Raw genomic sequence first — 21455 nt, 5'->3', positions numbered from 1 at the left:
GAGTCAGAATTGACTCGACAGCAGTGGGGTTGGTTTTGGTTTTTTATGCTTACATTATGGTTAATTTTTTGAGAAACTGCCAGGCTGTTTTCTAAAGTGGCTGCACAATTTTACATTCCCACTAGCAATATGTGAATGTTTGGTTTCCTCCACATTCACACTAACACTTATTATTATCTATCTTTTTTATTATAGCCATCCTAGTGGATGTGAGTGGTATCCCATTGTGGTTTTGATTTGCATTTCTTGATAACTAATGATTTTGAACATCTTTTCATGTGCTTATTAACCATTTGTATATCTACTTTAAAAATATCTATTCAGATCTTTGGCTTATTGTTTTAAATGATTTGTTTTATTTTTTTCTTGTTGTACACCAATTCAATACTTTCTACGTTACAATTCAGTGACTTTGATGACATTCTTCAAGTTGTGCAACATTTCTCCCCCTCCTTTTCTGAATTGTTCCTCCCTCATGAACATAAACTCATTGCCCCTTAAATTTCCTATCTATTCTTTTGCGTTACTGTTGTCGTTTTGATCCCGTATGGATAGATCTTAAAAAAGCATAATGCTAAAGGCAGACATTCTTTATTAATTAAGCTAAACTACAGTTTGGTTTAAAGAAGGCTTCCGGGGATAGCTTTGGTTTAAGGTTTAAGTTTAAAGATTATCTCAGGGCAAGAGTTTCAGGGATTCATCTAGCCTCAGTGGCTCCAGAAAGTATGGACTCCATTAGAATTTGAAATTCTCTTCCACATTTTCCCCTTTTTGATCAGGATTCTTCTAGAGACAATTTGATCCTCAGTAATGGACCTTCGCTTGTTTTTTTTTATCAGGGCTTCCTTGACTTTTGCCAAGGGAAGCAGTCCTCCCTTCTTAGGGAACCCTGCCCATTTGGTGGGAGGCTTCTGCCATATGCGCACATAATAGGATTGCTGATGGCAAGAAGAGAATAAGTGATGTAGCTTCTGGGAGGATGAATCAGTGAAGGGACAGGCAGACTGAGGCAGCCAGACCTAAACTGATGGATAACAGGGAGCCACCAAGAGATGAAGCACTGAGTTAGGAGTCAGAAGTCATCACTTTTCCTGATTGGCTATATAACCCTGGACAACTCAAGTCACTTATTTTCTGCATATCTCATATTTCATCTGTAAAATGGGTTTTGCTAATGCCTGGCCTGTGTAACTTCTAAAGCTGCTGGAGAGATTAAAAGCCCTGGTGAAGAATGCATTCAAGTATCAAGCCCCCATAAAAGTAGGATACGTACCAGGCAATGTCAATTTCTCAAGTTTCACAGACTTTTCTTGTTGCCTCCAAGGTGCCCATTGCTTGGCAAGAGAGGTCAGATGAGGTAGAAAAGGAGGATTTTCCAGGTGGCAGTTTGGAAGGAGGGAGAAGCAAGGAGAAAGTGGTTATAGTAACAGCAACAGTGACCAGGTCTCACCTGGCTGTGGGATGGGCTGATGCCCACTCCTGATGGTCATTGAAATACGTAGACAGCACTCCAGTTCTCCTGCTCACCCGGTGCTCCAATGGCCATGTCTGTCAGCTTGTCTCCATCCGCCAGCACTGTCAGGGCTGCCCCAAAGCGGCCCCAAGGATGGCCCTGCTCCCCGCGGAGAACAGCCTGACACTGCCACTTGGCCTGCTGCTGAAAAAAATCAGTGTCAGGCCCCAAGTGGGGCAACCTCTGCACCCCTAACCTGGGACCCACCCAGCCCAGGCCCCATCAATCACTTACCCCTCGGGGCAAGGGGCAGACAGACATCTAGCCCCCCAGAGTCTGTTCATAGTAATGAGGGGCCCCAATGAGGACCAGGTCAGTGCTGCCGTCTCTGTCCACATCCACAGAGCAGAGGGAGGCCCCGAAGTAGGAGCCGATCTGGAGGGCAGAGACTGAAGTCACCCTGTCTGCCCATCCCACAGACACCTCCTTCTGGGCCAGGTCCCACCTCTCCCCAGGCAGCAAGATCTTCCCACCATAAGCTCCAAATTCCCCTGCCCACCCTCACATCCCATCCCAGCTTCCCTCATACACAACCTGGGTCCCTGTGACTTCGGCCTTCAGTATCCATCGCATCAACTCCTGGATGAGGATGACAACCTTTCCCATGTGCTGGTGGCGGGGGGCACCCAAGACCAAGCTCTGCACCCCCTTCCAAAGGGCCAACTCAGTGCAGTAACCTGAGAGGTCCAGGACTTTGCTTGTCCTCTCTTCCTCTGGGGTTTCTGCCCTTCCCAGGCAGCTCACCTTCCCATACTGTCCCCCTTCCCCTAGCTCTAGCCTTTTCTCACCCAGGTAAGAGTCACTCATGCTCACATTCTCCTGAGACATGTTGATAAAGGTGTGGTTCATGTTTGGGAGTTGCAAAAAGGCACCTCCAGACCAGCTGAAGCTTCCTACAGCCCCCAAAACTGGTCTGTCCTGGGAGGAAAGGATTCCCAGGCTGAGCCAGCTGGGAGAATAAATAGAGCCCATTCCACCCCAAAATGCCTCCCCTGGACTCATTCAGACACCCACCCTTGCCTTCTTCCTCCCTCCTCCCTCATTTCCCAAGAGGCCCAACTCACAGGTGTGAACAAAACACTGAAGCCCTCCTGGGACATCTCAAATTCAAAGGAAGCAGTACTTGTGGACTATGTACATAGGGGAAGGCAGGATACTTGGGCCCCAGGGGGGAAAGATGGACTTTGAAGGGCCCAAGATGAACCCCTCAGCTTTGGAAGGACCGAATGTTGGATGTTAAAACCTGCAGGGAGGGGCTGGTGCCTATGACATTGGGGTCTAGGTTCAAGGAAGGCAAGCATTTATGGGTGAGGGTTTTCAAAGGGAGTAGCTCCATCTCTGACTTGCCCTCAATGGCAAAGATCTTCTACCTCAGTTGGTTTTGAAAGTCTCTCAAAGCGTCAAGTTTCTCCACTTGAAATATATATTCCTGGGAGGTCGTCGATGTGATGTCTTTTAATTCTTCCTTGGAATGTAGCTTTTGAAAAGCCGATCCTATCGGTCCCCAGCAAAGGCCAGCAAATATAAATAATAATAAATGTATTATGCCTATTCCATGCTGGGCGCTGACACCCTCCAATAACCCTGTAAGGATGATATTATGCCACCCAGTATACAGATGAGAAAAAAAAAAGACACAGGCAGGATCAAGAAATTTAGGCAAAAGGGTTGTGGGCCCAAGAGCTGGGACAGAGGTTTTATCCTGAAGGTAGCAGGAAAGGAGAGAGCTGGGATTTCTGTCCTTGAAAGGGAAGTTGCTTAGAGAGGAAGCAATGGGAGGAAGTGGTGAGAGGGCATTCCCAATTCCTACCCGGACGGCATAGTGAATGATGCCTGCTGCCTCACCCCAGGGGATGACATCCTTATAGTCCAGGTAGTCACCTTCTTTCTGCCCATCAGTAATGATTATGAAGATCTTGGTGACATTCTCACGGGCCCCTTTTTGGGGACTGAACATAACATTTCTGTCAGGGAAGAAGAAGGTCCAGAGACCTGTGAACAGAACTACTGCTAGCCTCAGGTGCCCTTGTAATAACTAGAAGGAGGTGCCCCTTCCTCTGGGAGGCCATGGTCCCACTTAGAGGTACCCAGTTTGGTGAGAAGAGACAAGGCTGAATTTCAGTCCCCGCTGTCTCTTTCTCATAGAGACAGATGAGGTCCAAAAGTAGGCTCAGATGCTTTGGCGAAGCACCTAGAGAAGGCAGAACTCACGTGGCTATTTGGATGGCTGAGGCTGTGTAAGTCAACCCTTTCAGCTGTTTCACACCATTCAACAAGGCTTGTGGGTCGGAGCTGTGTGCGAAGTTGTGGAAAGTAAAATGTATGTTGAAACTGTTGGCGAACTGCATCAGGGAGAACTGTAAAAGCCATATGGTAGTATGGATGGGAGCAGAGGCTCTTCACTAGAACACCCAATGCTTCTCCCAACAAAGCCCTTCCCAGCAATGCCCCTCCTCCCAGCACTGCTCCTACCAGCATTGCTCTGCAAACTTACCCTTGCTCCCCTGAGGCCACACCTGGGTCCCGGTTCTCTAGAACTGGCTCATCACAGCCTTCACGAAGTTCATCATTCTCTCAAAATCATCTGGGGTGATACTGCCTGAGCCATCAATCAGGAACAAGATGGCCTGTTCGTGCCTTGGGCACTCTGTGGAAGGAGGCAGGAGTGGTTCTCCAAGGGACACTCCTCAAAACCCAGGATCTCAGCCTCCTGGCCACAAGAACCCATTCCCTCAACACAAACCCCCCACCCCAGTCTGGCCCTGCACCCTGGGTCCTCTCCTTGTAAGGAGGCAAGGCTTCCCTATCCCCTTGCCTAGAATAGAGACCTTCAGTCTCCCAAAGTCTCTTATACAGACTACAAATGTGATTCACCTGCTCACACCTGTGGAGCAGCCTGGTTCATTAAAAAGTGAAAATTCCACCAATCTTGATGGTAAAAAGCTTAATACTTTCTCCTTCCATTTTGGTGTCCTTCCCCCTCCCCATGACATCTACCTCACCTCTTCTCTCAACGTCCCCAAATCCCTCAATGAAAGAACCCTGCTCAGGGCCCAGGCCAGTGTCTGTCCTCATTGGTCAGTGCTGAACTGTACTTTTGTTAAATACTTTTAATGCCCCTTCTGGCAACATCCACATGCTGACCGTCTTCTGTTCCCAGCTTATATGCAAGCTCACACTCCTTCACAGAGTCACTTTCAACCATTTCAGGAGGTAGCATATGATCAAGAACCAACGGTACTGAAAGAAGAAGTCCAAGCTGCATTGAAGGCTTTGGCAAAAAACAAGGCTCGAGGAATTGACAGAATACCAACTGAGGTGTTTTGACAAATGGATGCAGGCCTGAAAGTGCTCACTTGTCTAAGCCAAGACATTTGGAAGACAGCTACCTAGCCAACGGACTGGAAGAGATCCATATTCATGCCCATTCCAAAGAAAGGTGAGCCAACACAATGTGGAAATTATTGAAAGATTTCATTAATACCACACACAAGTAAAATTTTGCTGAAGGTAATTCAAAAGCAATTTCAGCAGTACATTGACAGGAAACTGCTGGAAATTCAAGCCAGATTCAGAAGAGGACAAGGGATGAGGGATATCATTGTTGATGTTAGGGGAATCCTCGCTGGAAGCAGAGAATGCCAGGAAGATGTTTACCCATGTTTCATTGCCTATCCAAAGGCATTCGACTGTGTGGATCGTAACAAATTATGGACAACATGGCCATAAATGGGAATTCAAGAACACTTATTTGTGTTCTTCAGAAACCTGTACACAGAACAAGGGGATACTGTGTGGTTTAAAATCAGGAAAGGTGTGTGTCAGGATTGTATCTTTTCACCATACTTATTTAATTTGAATGCCGAGCAAATAATCCAAGAAGCAGGACTATATGAAGAAGAACGAGGCATCAAGATTGGAGAAAGACTCATTAACAACCTGCGTTATGCAGATGACACAACCTTACTTGCTGAAAGTGAAGAAGACTTGAAGCACTTACTGATGATCAAAGACTACAGGCTTCAGTATGGATTACACCTCAACATAAAGAAAATGAAAATCCAGCTTTGGGTACCTGCCTGCTCAGCAGCCACTGTCACCCTGTTTGGCTCCTTGGTGGTGGGGAGGCTGGTGCAAACAGCTGAACACCAAGTGGCAGAGAATAAATTTGTCTTTTGCTTGCTCAGCAGACTCCTGTAGAAAGTGCTGCTGTATCCTCAGCTGATTCATTCACTCAGCTCACATAAAAGATGTTGGGTGACTTTTACTATTTTACTTCATCATTTGTAGTCTTTCAGGCCCAGATGACACATAGCCCATCTGAAATGTCCATTCCGACAAATGTGGTTCTGAAAAGGTATGAAAACTCTCAAAGATGACTAACACAGAACCCTTTCTTTTTTAGAAAATATAATTTGAATAAAATAATTTTTAATGGAAAAAAGAAAGAAAACAAAATCCTCCCAACTCGACCAATAAGCAACATCATGATAAATGGAGAAAATATTGAAGTTGTCAAGGATTTCATGTTACTTGGATCCACAATCAATGCCTATGGAAACAGCAGGCTAGAAATCAAACGACTTATTGCCTTGGGCAAATCTGCTGCAAAAGACCTCTTTAAAGTGTTGAAAAACAAAGATGTCACTTTGAGGACTAACCCATGACATTCTCAAGTGCCTCACATGATGTGAAATATGGGCAATGAATAACGAAGACCAAAGAAGAATTGATGCATTTGAATTATAGTGTTGGCGAAGAAGATTGAACAGCCAGAAGAACAAACCAATCTGTCTTGGAAGTACAGCCAGAATGCTCCTTGGAAGTGAGGATGGCGAGATTTTGTCTCATGTACTTTGGACATGTTATCAGGAGGGACCAGTCTCTGGAGAAGGACATCATGCTTGGTAAAGTGGAGGGTCAATGAAAAAGAGGAAGACCCCCAACAAGATAGATAAAGTGACTGCAACGATGGGCTCAAGCATAGCAACAATTGTGAGGATGACACAGGACTCAGCAGTGTTTTGTTCTGTTGTTCATAGGTTTGCTGTGAATCGGAACTGACTCCGCAGTACCTAACAACAACTCCCTTCCTGGATGAAAGCAGTATCTCTCCTCAGAAGAGAAACTCTTACAGCTCACTAAGAGGACGCCCTCTTTCATTCCTACTCCCGGCTTCCCCTTTTTTTCCTGGAGTCCTCACACCACCAAAAGTAGATGTCCTGGGTGTTCCGCTGGGAGCCAGGACCTGTAGGGTGGAGTCTGGACCTAGGATCTGTTGACAGGGGCTCCCTGTTCAGTGATTAAGTGTCAGTCTCCCCAGGGGCCTCAGTTGGCCATAGATTGGGTCTAAAAAGCTCACTGTTCCATCTTGCCCCCCAGGGACCCATCAAGGAAGCCAGGCCCTATGCTTCAACCTACACCAGCACACATGCGTGCACACATACACACTGTACAAACTGCCTTGAGTCCTCCCCTCTCTTTCTCAGCTTGCTGCACATGGTTAAAAAGAAAATCCCCCTTCTCTCTAAAAATACTAGCAGCTGGCATTTATTGAGCCTTGCTGCCTGCCAAGCACTGTGCCGAACCCTGGCCATGGATCATCTTATGTTACTCTCACAGTGTTGGGTGCTTTATTACCCATTATTTTCCCCATGTGACAGACAAAGAAACTAAGGCTCAGAGAGAGTAAGATCGCAGGAGAGGTCTCACAGAGAGATGGTAAGGAATAGGGTGTGAAAGCAGCCCATGTTTGGAACCACTACATCACCCAGTAAATAGTTTTTCCCAAATACCTCCTTTCTTATCCACTCTCACAAGGATGTCTCTGGCCCCACCACACTCTCTTTTGGATGCGTGCAGGCTCCTCACAGGACCCAAAGGCCAAGAATACTCACCCTGGAGAGCTGCCGGGTGCCTCTGGACATGCTGGGAGGGGGAGGTTAGCAGGAAGCAGAACCCGGTCAAGTATATGTTTCCCTTGCACACATGGTACACAGTGGGGCCACAGGCCTGGGGAAAGAAAGGACCAGTAGGAGAGATGGTCCCTACTTCCTTTCCACCCCAACTCCTCCACCTTCCCCAAGACTCCCAGCCCCAGCAGCCCCCCATGCCCACTCTTCCCTTTAAGACCCTCTTGTGACCAAAGCAACTCACCAGCAACTGAGTGGTGTTGGTGGTGGTCGCCAGGGACAGGCCCATGGACATGTTCACAAACTCTGGGGGAACTAACAGGACAGATATGTACATGGTCACACTCAGGGGCACAGAGAGAACTATAGTCACCACAGCCATGGAAGACAAGGTGGTCTGAAATGCCAAGGGGACTTCCAGGCATTGGCAGAGTTGTGGGGGTGTAGAGGTACAATGGGCAGGGAACACTTGATGGAAGCTTGCCTGAGGATGAAGAGTCTGCAGACAAAGCTGAAGCTGGGAAGCAGGACTGCTGGCCTCCCACAGGCCCCCAGACCTGGATCCAGAAAGGGGCAGTGACTCACCCGGCAGGGAAGGGGCTCACACTTGTCCATGCTGTAGGCACATTGGTAGAGACCACCTGTTTGGTTGGCAGCCTTTGTCTCCTGGGGGGCTCCAACCACCACCGTATGGGGAGAATTAGAACATTGCAGGTAAGAGTGTGGACTCTGGAGCCAGACTGCCACTTGGCAAGTTTACTTCACATCTCTGAAAATAACAATTAAACCTCCACATGGGGAGAAAATTGTGAGTTTTATTTTTTACTGTATGCCCAGTTCCTGAGACAGTGTCTGGCCTATGTAGGCACTCAACAGGTATTTCTTGGATGAATGATTCCTACCTCAAAGTGTTGATATGAGAATTAAAGCAGTGTCTACATATAACATGCTTGGCACAATGCCTGGCCCTTAGTAAGGGCTCAATAAATGTGAACTATGATTATTGTGATTATTGTGATGGCAAGACAGCTTCTGTTTTCTGTCTAAATACTCACAAGCTTGGGGGAATTGCCACACCAGACAGAGAAGAGAGTTTGCAAATGTGGGGAGGCAGATGGGGAAGGACAGAACCCTTCGGCAGGAAGAAGAGCTGGTGAGAGCCAAAGGTCAGTCACTGCCAGTCCTCACCAGGAGTCAGCATACCGCACCACACTGTGTCCAAACCCAGCGCTGTCCATGTGGAAGGCTGCTGGCTTGTCCTTGTCCAAGTTGAAACAGAGAGAAGAAGGTAAGGCTGAGGAGGGCGGAAGGAGAAGTTCTGGAGAAGAGTATTCCTCCAGCCTCGGGTCTCCTGGCTCCATCTCCCAGGTCCCCAGATCCCCAATGTCCCCTCCAAGCCCAATGCCCAGAGTCTCCTTGTCTTCTGGACTCCCATGGTCAGGCCTCCCTCTGACCCCCTTCTCTCCTTCAGATAGTTCAGAGACAGCTCTTCACCCACTAGCCTCCCCATAGTGTTCAGTTCTCCATTCCCACAGAGTGACACCCAAGCTCTAAAGATAATCCTTTCCCACCAGTATTCCTGAGGCTCCTATGAAGGAGAGTGCAGGAAAATTTGGGGACAAAGGGACCCTGTAGACAAACCGCAGGTAGACTTGTTCTATTTTTTAAATCTCTGGATTGTACAGGCAACTTCTCTTCTGGCATCTCTTGAACTCTCACAAATTTGGTTCCCCAATATTCCCTCCCTCCATAAACTCCAGATCCCAAACCCTATGTACCAGTCTCTCCCTAATTCTTGAGTCTAAAATGTGTGTCTTCTTGTCTTTCTCTACCTGGACCTTAATCTCCCAGTCCCCCTTTTTTGGGGCCCCAATTACCCATCACAGAGTGAGAACTATTCTGGTCATGACTGGCAGGTCAGGCATGGGGCTCCAACCTCCAGGGCCACTGGGAGAATAGCTAGACCAAGACATCAAGGAAGCAAGTGAGCAGAGAGGCAGTCAGGAGGCCAGAGGCAGGAAGGAAAGCCATCAGCATGACTCAAAGTTTAAGGGCGGAGAAAGTGATTTAAATGAGCAGAGAAGGGGGCCTGGCAGCCCACACCTTCCCAATTTGGGAGTCTTTCTAAACAGAGATGACTTGGTTTGCCTTTCTTGCTGGTCACTCTAAACTTGGGTGGATGCAAATGCCCTGCCCAGCTCTCTTTCTCGCAGATTTCCTCCTTGTACAGGCAGAAGGTTCCCCTTGACCTTGAAACTTTAGTCAGCCTGGGGGGGGGGAGGAGGCAGGTGCTGGGATGGGGCCAGAGCCCTCACAGAGACCCTGGTGAGAGCCCTCCACTTCTGACCTGGAAGCCTCTGAGTCAAGGAGTCAGGCATCTGGTCCCTAGGAGGAGCACAGAGTGGATACTCGTTAATTCATTCACTCATTTATTCATCATTTATACCCTCCCCCCAAAAAATCTGTTCTCATAAAGTTGATTCCAACTCAAAGTGAACCTGGAGGACAGAGTAGAACTGGCTCATAGGGTTTCCAAGAAGCAGCTGGTGGATTCGACCTGCCAGCTTTTTTGGTAAGCAGCCAAATTTTAACCACTGTGCCACCAGGGCTCCATCATTTATACAACAAGCCTAATTGGCAGCTGGTAGTGCAAGTCCTCTGCTGGGTGGGGGAGAAAACATAAGCCACAAGGGCTCAGCCCTGGGGTAAGCGGAGAAGGCATATGTGTAAGCAAGATCATTGCTGTGAGAGGGGAAGCTCAGAGACTACAAAAAGCCCAATCCAGGCTGGGGAGGTGTGAGTTTCCATGGTGGCTTCCTGGAGGAGATGAAACTTGAGCTGAGTCTTCAAGGCAACTGAAGTCAGTAGACTACGAGGGAGCAGGCTTCTGAAAAGTTAGCCAGATATAGATGAGGCAAGACACAAAAGAGTCTGTTTGTGTAGCAAGGTTAGTGATGGAAAGCAGAGTGGGAGGTGGAAAGTGGCAAGAGATGAGGTCCGGGCAATGGAGGAGCAGGTGAAGGGGAAGTGAGCCCCAGGTCTTTGAAAACCCCCTTAAGGCATGTGGATTTTATCTTGATGCCAGAGGGAAGCATTGAGGAAAATTATCAGGGAGTTGAGATCATCCACATTTACAATTTAGAAAGCCGGGATGCTTGAGTTGGCAACAATCTAGAAACAGATCAGTCAGGAAGGAGGTGATGGGGGCCTATAGGGTGAGCTAGTGGGGAGTAGAATCAACAAGACTGGTGGCTGACTGGACCAGGGTGATAGTCCTGGAGCTAGAGAGCAGTGGATGAGGAGGGTAGGTTAGGCCAACACTGGTTTTGAGAAGAACCAGACTATAGTGTTTAAGAGATTGGACTCTTTCACCTCTCTAGGCTTCAGTTTCCTCATCTGTAAAATGGGTGTGATAACAAAAGTACCCACCTCCTGGTGTTGCTAAGAAAGTTTAATGAGTAAATGTGAAATGCTTGGAAGAATGTATGGCACAAAGTAAGAGATTTTGTTATTGGTTATTGTCATTATTATGCTTTGATGATTATTGTGTTGCATGACGGGCCTCTGGCGCCTCCAAGTGGAGATGTCCCAGGGGCAGTTGGGTATGTGAGTTTGGATCTCAGGAGAAAAGTCTGGACTGGAGACTTATTGGAACCCTCAGCAGAAGTTCTGGATGAGATTCTGGTGAGAGTTTAAAGAGGGAGGAGAAAGACGAGTCTGGGACGGATCCCAAGGATGGATCCCAATACTGGCAGCAAAGCTGAAGACTGAAAAGGAGTCCTCAAAGACACGAAGGAAGACCAGGAGGGAGAAGGGCATGATGGGAAGGCAGCCTGGAGAAAAAGAGTGTGATCAATGTCATGGGCTGCACAGATGTCAGTGAGGTAAAAAACAGAGAAGTCCCTAGATCTAGCAACAGAGGCCATTGGTGACTGTGGAGTGAGCTGTGCCATGGTAGTGGGAGAGGCCACCTGGAGTGGGCTGAGGAGAGGACAAAGAATGTGGCAGCAACTTCATCTGGAGGTGCGCAGCCATGAGGAGATTTCAGAAACAATATGGTTGGAGAAAGAGCCCTGGGATACTTGGAGATGAGGAAAATTTCAGGGTGTAAGAGTGGAGGGTTGAATTCCAAGAAGGAAATGGTGACAAAAAAAAAAAAGAACAATAAAGAGGAAGGAGAGGTGGCCTGATGGCCCAGATTCTGCAGAGGATGAAAGATGGACCAGAAATGCCTTGGGCCAGAAGGCTGGAAGACTCAGGAATGGCTTAACAGAAAAGAGTGAGTGCAGAGAGGCCTCTGGCCTTCAAAGATACCAGGAACCTTGGCCTTTATGTTGGTCCCTTTCCTCAGACTCAGGCTCCATCCTTGGTCAATGAGGGAGGAGACAGGAAGACTGGAAGAATGAGAGCCCATCCATTTTCTCAAGCTGTCCAGCATACTTCCATGATTCTTTAGGCCCCTTCAAGGTAAACTCTAATCAGAGAAAGGTCAAGGTAAGACATCCCATCTTTGGCAAGGACAACTCAGGATCATAACAATGTATAATATAATTATAATGCAATTCCACTCACCCATTTTGCAGATGAGGGCAGTGAGGCTCCAGCCAAATCCTTAGGGTGTCTGCAACCCACAGCCCCATTTCAGTGAATCACAACTGTGACATTAAAAAACAAACACAAAGGCAGCTGAGGGGGTGACATGAGTAGGAAACGATAGACACACGTGTCACCCATCTCTTAATCCCAGTGGGGCCATAACTAGCCAAACCTAGCTCTATCCTTCTGGCACCCCCAAACTGTGACAAGAGGTCAAGGGCAAGGAGAGGGTATGGGGCTGAGCTTGACAAGCAGCCAGTCAGTTCTACTGCTGCTGTTCCTGACTCAATAAATCTCTGCACCATCCCTGAGCCCAAAGGTGCTGATTGGAGAAGGTTTCAGCAGGATGGGTGGGCAGGAGGGGCTGCCTCTGGCACATACTGGAAGAGAAGGGACCAGGTCAGAAGCAGCTGACTTAATTCAGGTTTGACTGCCTGAGCTGAGTGAAACTCAGTAGCTTTGGGTCTTGTCTTGGGTTGTTTGTTTTCTGTGTTTCGAGAATGAAAGAGAACAGAAATCTGGTGGGCAGAAGCCCTCGGGTTTCTTGGTCTGTTTCCACCCCATGCAGACCCACAGGATCTGAATGAATATGGCCTAACGTCCACCTCCCACCCCCCTGCTTTCTTGCTACATGCAATCTGTCATTTGTCTGTCTTTGAAGGACAATTTCCTACTCAACCTCAATATTTTCTCAAAATAGAGTTATACGGTAGAAACACACACAGAGGTGCTCAGCAAGAAGCTCCCCTCTGAAAGTACCTGGTATTCCCTGCACGCCCTGGGCATGGAGTGCTGGTGTGGTGAATGACAGAAGCACTGGAGGGTTTTAGTCAATAACTGGGAGGCTTGAGCCGTGGAAGGGAGGAGCAGTCATAGATTCATCTGGATGACAAAACAAAAGATCTGTGATGATATAAACAGTGCAATTTATATGTATTAACTCATTTAATCCTCATAACAGCCCTGGGGGGGGCTGCTGTTATCCCCATTTTATAGGTGCAGAATTGAGGCACAGAGAAGTGGCTTCACTTGCCTCAGATCACTCAGCGAGTACAAAGTGGAGACAGGATTCAAACTCAGGCAGTGTGAGTGTAGAGGTGCCAGAGTCTTAACCACACTGCTGATAATTTTACTTACCCCTCTCTACCCCACCTGCTGCCTGTGCAGCATTTGTTCACTAGTCCATTCATCCCATACACATGAGCTGCTGACATGACCCAGGCTCTGGGCTGGCCACTGGGGGAAGCAAGATAAACAGGAAAGGGCCCCCTAAACAGGAAAACAAAATACTCCAGATGCATTCGAATTCGAAGTTATACTAGACAGCAGAGTGACCCCAGGGAGGAAGTGAGTAGCTCTACTTTGGTGAGTCTCAGAAAGAGATGCTTCAGGAAAAAGTGACTGCCAGGTGTTGTGGTAAGGACTGTTAGCTTCTTCAATATCAGGACTGTGTCCTTTTAACCTTCCTGTCCCCAACACTCAGCACAGTGCCTGACACATAGGAGGCACACAGTAAACATTTGTTGCCTGAATGAAGTTCATGAATGACAGAGTGTTGCCCAAATGGAGGAATTTGTTGTACAGAAGACCTAATACTTCCAGTCTCAGTCATTTTTGCAGATCAGTTACACACCTGGGAAATAGCATTTGCTGCTTCTCATTGCTGCAGTTGTTAGAAGCTGAGGGCAAGGAGGGAGATTCAACAGTCAGTCTTTGTTCATGAAAAATAAAAGGTAAGATTCTCTAGATGATAGTTTACAGAGGGGAGACACCATGTGTCATTTCTCCTTGTCTTTCGAAGGATGGGCATTAGGCCTGGAGTAGACACCATCAGGGGTCATTACATATCTGTTGGGTGTATGGAGGAATGGCTGGTAGGGAGACGGATGAGTATGTGTATGGACAGGTGAATGGACAGTCAGATCGACAAATGGATGGTGAGCAGATGGGTGGGTGGAAGGAAGTCTACACAGATTTGAAGTTAACGGACCAAGTGTTCAGTCCAAATCAGCCCAGGGCCCAGTGGCATCGCTAGGAGTATGCAGAACATGTGGACCACACCAGGTGACACTGTGAAAGGGGGTGACACCAAAATGACTACAAGATTTTTGTGTGCAGTGTTTCAGTGGAAATTTATTATTTTTTGTGGAACTGTCCATATTAACAGCAAAAACATTTTTCATAAGTCCAGCTTATTGTATCGATATGCCTACAAGGCTAAAATTCTATGCTAATTTACTTTTGAATCTTCTAATGCACTGCAGTCAGAGCTGACATTATTACCCAATTACAATGACTCTTCGAATCACGTGAGTTCGTCTGCAAGCAGGTACAAGCACTCCCTGTTGTTTTCATTGCTGCCGATGTTTCTATAGTTACTGATTTTGTCAAATTTTCCAGTGTTTTAGCTACAATATTGTGGTAATTAGTATTTGTGAACCTACATCAATAAAACTTTTTTGAGAACGAAGTAGTAACTAAAAGAAAAGAAAGAATAAATCAAAAAAGGCTCCCACTCAGCTACCAATAATGTTGTAATTCAAGGTAGAAAGATTTTACAAAACAATTTTGTTGTTAGTGTTCATATACTAGGAGCCCTGGTGGTGCAGTGGTTCAAGCGCCAGACTGCTAACCAAAAGGTCGGTGGTTCGAAAACCAGTGGCTCCACCAGAGAAAGATGTGGCAGTCTGCTCCCATAAAGATTTACAGCCTTGGAAAACCTATGGGGCATTTCTACTGTGTCCTATAGTGTCTATAAGACGGAACCCACTCGATGGTAGTGGGTTTTGTGTTTTGGGGGGTATTCATACAATCTGAAAAATATTACATTTTAGCAATTTACAACTATATTTATCATACATTATTCTATATTAAAATTGATAATAAACATTACTAAGGATCCTGTCCTCCAAGCATCTGTCAGTTTGTCGTACTGCAGGCGCTTGCGTGTTGCTGTGATGCTGGAAGCTATGCCGCTAGTATTCACATACCAGCAGGGTCACCCAGGGCAGACAGGTTTCAGCTGAGCTGTCAGGCTAACACAGACTAGGAAGAAGGACCCAGGGGTCTACTTCGGAAAAGAATTAGCCAGTGAAAACCTTATCAATAGCAAGGGAACATTGTCTGATATAGCGCCAGAAGATGAGCCCCTCAGGTTGGAAGGCACTCAGAAGATGACTGGGGAAGAGCTGCTTCCTCAAAGTAGAGTCGACCTTAATGATGTGGATGGAGTCAAGCTTTTGGGACCTTCATTTGCTGATGTGCCACGATTCAAAATAAGAAGAAACAGCTGCAAACATCCATTAATAATCAGAACCTGGAATGTACAAAGGATGAATCTAGGAAAACTGGAAATTGTGAAAAATGAAATGGAACACATAAAGATAGATATCCTAGGCATTAGAGAACTAAAACAGACTGGTATTTGTCATTTTGAATCTGACAATCATATGGTCTACTATGCTGGGAATGACAACTTGAAGTGGAATGACATTGCATTTTTCGTCGAAAAGGCCATTTCAAGATCTATCCTGAGGTACAACACTGTCAGTGACAGGATGATATCCATACATCTAAAAGGAAGACCAGTTAATACAACTATTATTCACATTTACACACCAACCACTAAGGCCAAAGATGAAGAAATTGAAGATTTTTACCAACTTCTGCAGTCTGAAATTGATCGAACATGCAGTCAGGATGCATTGATAATTACTGGTGACTGGAATTTGAAAAGGTTAGAAACAAAGAAGAAGGATCTGCAGTTGGAAAATATGGCCTAGGTGATAAAAAGGATGCTGAAGATCACATGATAGAATTTGACAAGATCAACAACTTCTTCAATGCAAATACCTTTTTTCACCAACATAAACAGTGACTATACACATGGATCTCACAGATGGAATACACAGGAATCAAATCGACTACATCTGTAGAAAAAGACAATGTAAAGACTCAATATCATCAGTCAGAACAAGGCCAGGGGCCGAAGGTGGATGAGGCCATCAATTACTCATATGCAAGTTAAAGTTGAAACAGAAGAAAATTAGAACAAGTCCATGAGAGCCAAAGTACAACCTTGAGTCTATCCCGCTTGAATTTAGACATCATCTCAAGAATCACTAAAGACCAAAAGACTAGACGAGTTGTGGAATGACATCAAGGACATCATACATGAAGGAAGCAAGAGGTCATTAAAAAGACAGGAAAGAAAGAAAAGACCTAAACGGATGTCAGAAGAGACTCTGAAACTTACTCTCAAACATCAAACTAGTAGCTAAAGCAAAAGGAAAAAATGATGAAGTAAAAGGGCTGAACAGAAGATTTCAAAGGGTGGCTCGAGGAGACAAAGTGAAGTATTATGATGACTTTGCAAATACCTGGAGATAGAAAACCAAAAGGGAAGAACACGCTCAGCATTTCTCAAGCCGAAAGAACTGAGGAAAAATTCAAGCCTCAAGTTGCAATATTGAGGAATTCTATGGGGAAAATATTAAACGACACAGGAAGCATCAAAAGAGGATGGAAGGAATACACAGAGCTACTATACCAAAAAGAATTTGTTGACAGTCAGCCACCTCAGGTGGTAATGTATGATCAGGAACTGATGGTACTCAAGAAGTCCAAGCTGCACTGAAGGCATTGAGGAAAAACAAGTCTCCAGAAACCGACCGAATATCAATTGAGGTATTTCAACAAACAGATGCAGTGCAGGAAGTGCTCACTTGTCTCTGTCAAAAAATTTGGAAGACAGATACCTGGCCAACTGACTGGAAGAGATCCATATTCATGCCTATTCCCAAGAAAGGTAATTATCGAACAATCGCATTAATATCACATGCAAGCAAAATTTTGCTGAAATCATTCAAAAGACGCTGCAGCAGTATATTGACAGGGAACTGCCAGAAATTCAAGCTGGTTTTAGATGAGAACGTGGAACCCTCACATCATTGCTGATGTGAGATGGATCCTGGCTGAAAGCAGAGAATACCAGAAAGATGTTTACCTGTTTTATTGACTATGTTAAGGCATTTGACTGTGTGGATCATAACAAATTATGGATAACATTACAAAGAATGGGAATTTCAGAACACTTATGTTCATGAGGAGTCTGTACATGGATCAAGAGGCAGTTATTCGAACAGAACAAGGGGATACTCCATGGTTTAAAGTCAGGAAAGACGTGTGTCAGGGTTGTATCCTTTCACCATACCTATTCAATCTGTAAGCTGAGCAAATAATTCAAGAAGCTGGAGTATATGAAGAAGAACAAGGCATCAAGATTGGAGGAAGACTCATTAACAACCTGCGTTATGCAGATGACACAACCTTGCTTGCTGAAAGTGAAGAGGACTTGAAGCACTTACTGATGAAGAAAGATCAAAGACCACAGCCTTCAATATGGACTATTCCTCAACATAAAGAAAACAAAGATCCTCACAGCTGGACCGATAAGCAACACCACAATAACAGAGAAAAGATTGAGGCTGTCAAGGATTTCCTTTTACTTGGATCCACAATCAACACCCATGGAAGCTGCAGTCAAGAAATCAAAAGATGCATTACACTGGGCAAATTGGCTGCAAAAGACCCTTTAAAGTGTTGAAAAGCAAAATTGTCACCATGGTGTTTTCAATTGCCTCATGTGCATGCGAAAGCTGGACGATGAATAAGGAAGACCAAAGAAGAACCAACACCTTTGAATTGTGATGTTGGTGAAGTCTGCCAAAAGAACAAACAAATCTGTCTTGGAAGAAGTACAACCAGAATGCACCTTAGAAGCAAGGATGGCAAGACTACGTCTCACATAGTTAGGACATGTTATCAGGAGGGATCAATCCCTGAAGAAGGATATCATGCTTGGTAAAAGAGAGGGTCAGCAAAAAAGAGGAAGACACTCAGTGAGACGGATTGACACAGGGGCTGCAACAATGGACTCAAACATAGCAAGGATTGTGAGGATGGCCCAGGACCAGGCAATGTTTGGTTTTGTTGTGCATAGAGTTGCTGTGAGTAGGAACCAGCTCAACGGCACCTAACAACAGCAAGGATTCTGTATGGTCTGGTACGGGAGAAGATCCATGGGGGCGACACCATGAGTTACCACACTGGGTGATGCCAACCCTAGTGACACCACTGCCAGGGCCTGCTCAGTAGTTGCATAAATCAGAAGGCAGCCTTGGAACAGGCTAAGAGGAAGAATCAGCCTTTCTGGGAGGCAAACTAACTTGAATTGGGCCAAATTTGGGAAAAAGAAAATAAAGGATCTATTTCGCTTGAGTAAAATGCTGCAGGAAACTAGCAGAAGAACTTAGAGAGACCTTAGGGAACACAATGAACGCGTGCCTAGTGCCACCTGGTGGTCGAGGAACCTACTGGGCAACTAGCCAAGGGAAGAGAAAGAAGCAACTTGAGGCTGTTAAAGCTGGCTCATTTACTTCAGCCCACTCATTTGAGCCTCAAAAAACCCCTGAGAGAGCTGAAGCGTTGTCGCTGCTCAAACTCCCATGACTGGCAAGTGATTTAGGCAAAAAGGGGAGGACAAGACTGGTCACTGGGGAAACAGAGAGAGGAGACGAAGAATAGTAGAAGAGAGGTGATCTGAGTAGGGGGTTGAGTTCGAAGTGTTGGTGACAGGACTTATGGAGTTATGGGTTTCCCTTGAAGGTGACACTCATATCCCTTTCTTTAAAGGTTCCGTGGTACTTCCCTCAGTTCCCGTCTTCAGAGGCAGCCCCAGGAGGTGAGCAGGTCAAGCAGAGCTGGAGCCCAAGTTACAGGAAGTATGTACAACCTTGGGCAGGTTAATGTAGCCTGGATTGTCAGTCTGCAAAATGGGAACGATAACGGCCACCTCACCAGCAGCTGTGAAGGATTTAAAGAGAATTGTATAGGCCTTAAGGATAAGACTTACTCAGTCCATTGTACGAGACCACTACTATAAAAACTCATGTAAAGGTTTACACACAAAAAGAAACTATCTTTGATGGTTACAAGGGAGGAAAGGGGTGGGGGATGGAAAAAGACTAAATAGACAACAGATAAGTGTTAACTTTGGTGAAGGGTAAGACAGCACACAATACTGGGGAAGACAGTGCAACTTGTACAGGGCAAGGTCATGGAAGCTCCACAGACACATCCAAACACCCTGAGGAACCGAATTGCTGGGCTGAAGGCTGTGGAGGCCGTGGTCTCGGGGAACATCTAGCTCAATTGGCATAACATAGTTTATAAAGAAAATGTTCTATATTCTACTTTGGTGAGTAGTGTCTGGGGTCTTAGAAGCCTGTGAGTGGCCGTCTAGGATACTCCACTGGTCTCACTCCTTCGGGAGCAAGGAAGAATGAGGAAAACTAAAGATATAAGGAAAAGATTAGTCCAAAGAACTAATGGACCACATCGCCACAGTCTCCACCAGACTGAGTTCAGTACAGCTAAATGGTGCCTGGCTACCACCACTGACTGCTCTGACAGGGATCAAAATAGAGGGTCCCAGACAGAGCTGGAGAAAAATGTAGAACAAAATTCTAACTCAAAAAGAAAGACCAGGCTTGCTGGCCTGACAGAGACTGGAGAAACCTTGACAGCATGGCCTCCAGACATCCTGTCAGTTCAGTAATGAAGTCACTCCTGAGGTTCATTCTTCAGCCAAAGATTGGACAGGCCCATAAAACAAAATGAGACTAAAGGGGCACACCAGCCCTGGGGCAAGGACTAGAAGGCAGGAGGCGACATGAAAGCTGGTAGTAGGGAACCCAAGGTTGAGAAGGGAGAGTGTTGACATGTCGTGGGGCTGTTAACCAATGTCATAAAACAACATGTGTACTGTTTAATGAGAAACTAGTGTGTTCTGTAAACCTTCATCTAAAGTACAATAGAAAAAAAAAAAAAAGACCTATTCAGTCCTGATTTAGCTAGTGTCTGGTCATGACATGCCCGCTCAAAAAAAAAAAAAAAAAGGGAACCATTTTTGGAAGTTTAGGGTCATGGTTTCACGGGACTTCCCAGTTAATTGGAGTAATAACATATTTAGTGCTTCTGTTCTATCTCTTAGTTTGTAGCATAGTGCCTGAGGTCTTAAAAGCTTGCAAGTGGCCGTTAAAGTCAGGACAATTGGTCTCTATTCACCTGGAGCAACAGAGGAAAAAGGAGAGTCAGGAATAGGGGGAGGATATGGAATGTGTGAACAGCTACCTCTTTGCCATGAGACCAGAACTGAACAGTGCCCGGCTACTGTTACTGAATATTTTGATCAAATATTCTATAGAAGAATCCTGAGTAAAAGAGGGAAAATGCAGAACAGGATTTCAAATCCTCATGGACTTCAGACTTTCTGGAGCCATGGAGGCTGGATGAACTCCTGAAACTGTTACCCTGAGATAATCTTTAAACCTTAAGCAAAAATATCTCCTGGAGTCTTCTTAAAACCAAACGATAAAAAAAAAACAAAAAAAACGATAGTATATCTTAACTGGTAAAAAATGTCTGCCTTGAGATTTATGCTCTTTTAAGAGCTATTTATATGACACGCACACGCACACACACACAAAGAGAATCTGCTTATGTACAACCAAAATCCTCATAGGATTTGGTTTCTTGACTTGGAGGTTTAGGGTCATGGTTTCATGGGACATCCCAGTTTATTGGCCTAATAACATATTTAGTGCTTCTGTTCTACCACCTAGTTGGTTGTGTACTGTTTGGGGTGCTAAAAGCTTGCAACCAGCCATCCAAGGCACAATTGATCTCTAGTCACTTGGAGCAACAGAGGAAGAAGGAGTGTCAGTAATAGAAGGAGCACATGGAATATGCTCGTAGTTGTCTCCCCATGAACAACTACCTCCTTTGCCATGAGACCAGAAGAACTGGATGATGCCTGGCTACCATTACTGAACATTTTGATCAAAGATCCTATAGAGGAATCCTGATCAAAAGGGGAAAAATGCAGAACAGAACTTCAAATTTTCCTGAAAGTTAGAAGAACTTCTGAAAGTATTGCCCTGAGATAATCTTTACACCTTAAACCAAAATATCACCTGAAGTCTCCTTAAAACCAAACAATAGTTTAGTTTAACTAGTAAAAAATGTCTGCCTTGAGCATTATGCACTTTTAAGAACTAACTGTATGAGGTCAAATTTCAACAGCAACTTGAAAGATTAGATAGGAACCTTAGGGGGTGGCGAATTTATGTTAATGGAGGAGAAGGGTGAGAATAGTTGCACAACTCAAAGAATGTAGTCAATGTCACTAAATGGGACATATAGAAACTGTTGAATTGCTGTATATCTCACTATGTATATTCTCAAAAAAAAGTAATACATAATAGTATTATTATGAAGATCAAATGCAATAACGTGCATAAACTGTTTGAAATAAAAAAGTTCTCAATAAACATCAGAGGCTATTAGTACTACAAAAAAAAAAAAAAAGGAAC

General features: G+C 45.4%; 1 long non-coding RNA gene and 1 pseudogene across 1 annotated transcript; one reads left to right on the top strand and one right to left on the bottom strand.

The window, feature by feature from the left end:
- Positions 1 to 9671, bottom strand: part of LOC100662517 (integrin alpha-X-like) — a 25037-nt pseudogene extending 15366 nt beyond the window's left edge.
- Positions 7080 to 21455, top strand: LOC135232906 (uncharacterized). Its single transcript, XR_010323531.1, has 2 exons — positions 7080 to 8713; positions 18715 to 21455. It is a non-coding gene; the product is annotated as an uncharacterized LOC135232906 (long non-coding RNA).

Source organism: Loxodonta africana, chromosome 12 (genome assembly GCF_030014295.1).
Source record: "Loxodonta africana isolate mLoxAfr1 chromosome 12, mLoxAfr1.hap2, whole genome shotgun sequence".
NCBI classification, from domain to species: domain Eukaryota; kingdom Metazoa; phylum Chordata; class Mammalia; order Proboscidea; family Elephantidae; genus Loxodonta; species Loxodonta africana.
The sequence above is the reverse complement of the archived record's forward strand: the minus strand, read 5'-3'. Positions and strand labels throughout refer to the sequence as shown.